Raw genomic sequence first — 4,617 nt, 5'->3', positions numbered from 1 at the left:
ATGAGCCACTGCACTCAGGCCATCCCTGAGATTTTACTGGAAGCTGCTGACTACCAATTTTGGGATAAGTGCAGAGGAACGAAAAGACGGTGACACTCGAAAACCTAAGTCACTTAGAGCCTTGTAGTTCTCAGCAAGACACTTATCCACTCATCTATCCATTCATTTATCCTTCTATTTATTCATGATTCATTCAATCCATCTCTTATCATCCATCCATCAATCATTCATCCAATGCATCTGTGTTCCCCATGCACATACATGCACAGAGCGTTTTCCTGAGCGGGCCTGTGAGAAGCCACTGATATCAATCACCTCTGGAAGTGGGAACCAGGGGTAAATAAGAGACTTCTTTCGATTTAAGTTTGTGTCACAGATGTGTGACTTACATCATTAAAAACAATTTAATTATGTACATACCAAGAAAGTAAGAGTTGCAATATTCCCAACACAAAGAAATGATAAATGTTGGAAGTAATGGATATCCTAAATACCCTGATTTGATCATTACACACTATACACATGTATCAAAATATCACATCAGTGGCTCACACCTGTAATCCCAGCACTTTGGGAGGCTGAGGTGGGAGGATTACTTGAGACCAGGAGTTTGAGACCAGCCTGGACAACATTGTGAGACCCCATGTCTATTAAATAAATAAATAATGGAAAACAAAAATCACATGTACCTCAATAGATATATACAATTATTGTGTATCAATACATTTTAAAAACAGTAATTATACATATATATCTATGCACATACATAATGTGTATATACATATATGTGCACATGCCTGTTTACATTATAGATGTGTATATATGTATACATAATATACACACATCATATGTGCACATACACAGGTATATGCATGCACATATGCTCACACAAAAACATGCAGAGTTAAAACGTTTTTTAAAAAAGATAGAACATCCTGGGTAAAGCAACAGGAGGCAGTTTAAAATCACAAAATAAAAAATCTACAACAATGAGATGGCTGTCTTAGGAATGGATTAATTTTATGGGGTAGTTATTGACTTACCAAATTTATTGAACATCTATAGAGCAAAGCATGGTGGCAGGGGCCTCCTGATGTTGGCATTCTAATTCCACTGGCTTTCCAGTCATTAAAAGCCTGTGTGGATATTTCACTGGTGCCTAGCAGAGTGACATTTAATAAGGTACTTCACAGCTTACCCCTCTATACAATGGGGATGCTAATAACCTGATCTACTTCATAGAGTTGTTGGGAGGATTAAATTAGATGAAAGATACAAAATGCTTAAGACAATGTGTGCTACAGAGATAATTCACAATAAATGTTGGCCATTGATGATGATGATGATGATGATAACATTCATTCACCATGCTAGACCTGCAGTAATAAATTAATTAAGCAAACATCTTGAGAATGTTCTAATTCTCTTCTTTTACTTTTGTTATTTATTGGCTTTCAAACTTTCCTGAAAATATTACCTTCTGAGAAATGTTTTCCAGCTTAGTGATACTCTACATTGTTAATATTCCCTCATCCATCCGTCCATCCATCAGCCATCCTTTTACCAACCCTTCTGTCATCATCCATCCATCCACCCATCCACCCATGTATCCTTCCACCATTCTTCCATCCATTCCTCCATCTATCCATCTTTTCATCTATCTTCTTCCATCATCCATTCATCCACCCATCAATTCATCCACCCATTCATCTTTCCACCAATTCTTCCATCCATGGATCAATTCTCCCATCCTTTTGTCCATCTTTCACCAGCCATCTATCCACTCATCTGTCCATTCATTTATCCTTCTATTTATTCATTATTCATTCAATCCATCCTCTTATTATCCATCCATCAGTCATTCATCCAATAAGTATTTAAGAACCCCACCATCCATAAGAAACTGTGTCAAGTACCAAGAGGAACCACACATGATTTCTGCCCTCAAAAATCAGAGATAAATCCTTTCATCCATCCTTCGATTTATTCATCCACTCCATTCTTTCACCATTCATCCATTCTTCTATCCACCCATCCTTCCCTTCATTCTTTAATCTTCCATCAGTCCACCACCCATCCAATGAGTATTCAAGAACCCTGTCACCTATGAGGAAATGTGGTGGGTACCAAAAGAAACCAGATATGATAGCTGTCTTCAAACAGCTAGAGATAAGATATTGGCACCAATACTTACCACCCAACATGGAAAATAATGGCAGCCACAACTGGTAGTATTAAGGCACTGATAGGGTGCCCAAGAGGCAGCTTAGCCCACAGCCTCTGCCCTCTGGTTCTCTTAAGCCAAAACAATTTCACAGTGGAGCAGTGAGAAGATAATAGCACCCGATCAACCAGGATTCAAATCCTACTCTCCTATGTTTCAACTGGGTGACCTTGGGAAGGTCATTTCACCCTCTGAACTCCGAGCCAATATTCCTATCTGTTTAATGGAAATAAAATCTCAACTATAGAAGCCATTGTGATAATTACAGGCACACATGGGGCTGTAAAGTCACTGGAGTATAGTGTAGCTTCAAAATAATGAGTCCTTCTGCTTCTCAGCAGCAAATGATCCCAGATCTGAAACAGAACTTCAGTGTAAGACTTCCCTCCACCTCTAAGCGCGCACACACACCTCTTCTATTACATATTAGGCTGCCTTTGGAGTGAGAAGCAACAGGATCTCAGTAAGCTCTTTTTGAATCTCAACTTTCTTTTTCCTAAAATAGGGAGAGTACGCCTTACCTTGGAGAAACGGTGCAAAAATTGATAGAACCATGAAGATTTTAATCCACCACCAAGAATTTAATAAGTAATTCACCCAGTCTCTTAACAGGTAACTTGTTCCCTTTTTTTCAGTTTCTTCCCTAAATTTGGGATTCAGGCAACCTTCCTTAGCATTACATCATTGACATAATCTGGTTTAACCCATTTCTTTAGTTTATTAACAGAGAAAGGATCTCACCCACAAGACCCCCTCCCCTACTTTCTCTGACTTTCCCCTTCCAGAACCAATATGGCAGCCACCAGCTACTTCTGGTTCTTGAGCATTTGAAATGGGAAAGTTCAAATTGTTCTATGTTGTAAGTGTAAAATACTTACTGATTCTGAAGACAAAGTATAGGGAAAAAAAGTAAAGTATTTCATTAATTTGTATTCATTTGTATTCATTAATTTTTTCAATTTATTCATTATACAATTTATACAATTTTCAATGTATACAATTATACAATGTATACAATTTATGCAATTATTCATTAATTTGTATTCAATAATTAATTTGTATTCATTTGTATTCATTAATTTGTATTCATTATGTGTGGAAATGATAATCGTTTACATATCCATGGGTTCCCCAAAACATATTATTTAAATAAATTGCACTTATTTTTTCTTACTTTCTAAAAGTGCTTTTGCTATAAAACTGATAATGATTTATGTGGCTCACATTATATTTCTAGTGCACCACGATGCTCTAGACCTTCCTTTCTTACTATGGGAGCCCCAAGACCCCACTTCTCACACCCTCCCAAGTTTCCAGGTCAAAATGTACCTTTGAGAGAGTTCTTCTGGGCCCTAGCTCTCTCCACGATCTCTCTTTACGGTTCTGCTCCCAAGAGCTCTGGATTATCTGGGGATTGGTTGAACGGCTTTGGCCCCAGCCTGTCTGTAGGACACAATGGCAGTTTCTCAAAGGAGGGTTCTTCATCAGTGGTTACTGTCCGAAGACAGTTTGGATGAGATCAGCTGTGGTTAATTTATGATGCCTCGAGATAACCCCATGCATATCCACGAAGCCCATAAAGTTCAGTCAAGTGTACATGGACGGGGCCTTGCGGGGGCTGGGGTCAGGGACAAGAATATTAATGAACAGAGGAGGGAATGTTCCCAGAAATTCAGCTATGAATTGCTGGAGAGGTTTCGGCTGAACAATGAAAGAGAACCCCAGAATTTTCTTTTCTTTTCTTTTCTTTTTTCTTTTTCTTTTTGAGACAGAATCTTGCTCTGTTGCCCAGGCTGGAGTGCAATGGTGCCATCTTGGCTCACCACAACCTCCACCTCCCAGGTTCAAGCCTTTCTCCTGCTTCAACTTCCCGAGTAGCTGGGATTACAGGCATGCGCCACCACGCCCAGCTAATTTTGCACTTTTAGTAGAGACTGGGTTTCTCCATGTTGGTCAGGCTGGTCTCGAACTCCTGTCTTCAGGTGATCTGCCCACCTTGGCCTCCCAAAGTGCTGGGATTATAGGCGTGAGCCACTGTGCCCGACCAAGCCCTAGAATTTTCTAGTGAAAAGGCAAGCATGGGATAATTGAAACTAGCCTTCTGAAATACGTCATTTTATTTTATTTTTATTTTATTTTATTTTATTTTAATTTTTGAGACAGGGTCTCACTCTGTCATCCAGGCTGGAGTACAAAGCCGTGATCTTGGCTCACTGTCACCTCTGCCTCCTGGGTTCAAGTGATTCTCCTGCCTCAGCCACCTGAGTAGCTGGGATTACAGGTGCCCACCACCACGCCCAGCTAATTTTTGTATTTCTAATAGAGACAGGGTTTCACCGTGTTGGCCAAGCTGGTCTTGAACCCCTGGCCTCAGGTGATCCACCTGCCTCAAC

The 4,617-nt window shown here is 39.8% G+C and overlaps 1 protein-coding gene across 2 annotated transcripts in view; it reads right to left on the bottom strand.

Moving 5' to 3' along the window:
• The window catches only part of ELSPBP1 (epididymal sperm binding protein 1), a 29,919-nt gene extending 26,205 nt beyond the window's left edge, over positions 1-3,714 (bottom strand). Inside the window, exon 1 of one of the 2 annotated variants that reach the window (XM_011969933.1) lies at positions 3,554-3,714. The gene's annotated coding sequence lies outside the window, so the exon portion shown is untranslated. The remainder of the gene's footprint in view (positions 1-3,553) is intronic. The other variant, XM_011969942.1, reaches the window with a different exon arrangement.
• Positions 3,715-4,617: the final 903 nt, after the last annotated feature.

The sequence above is a fragment of the Mandrillus leucophaeus genome, unplaced genomic scaffold, assembly GCF_000951045.1.
Source record: "Mandrillus leucophaeus isolate KB7577 unplaced genomic scaffold, Mleu.le_1.0 Scaffold120, whole genome shotgun sequence".
NCBI classification, from domain to species: domain Eukaryota; kingdom Metazoa; phylum Chordata; class Mammalia; order Primates; family Cercopithecidae; genus Mandrillus; species Mandrillus leucophaeus.
The sequence above is the reverse complement of the archived record's forward strand: the minus strand, read 5'-3'. Positions and strand labels throughout refer to the sequence as shown.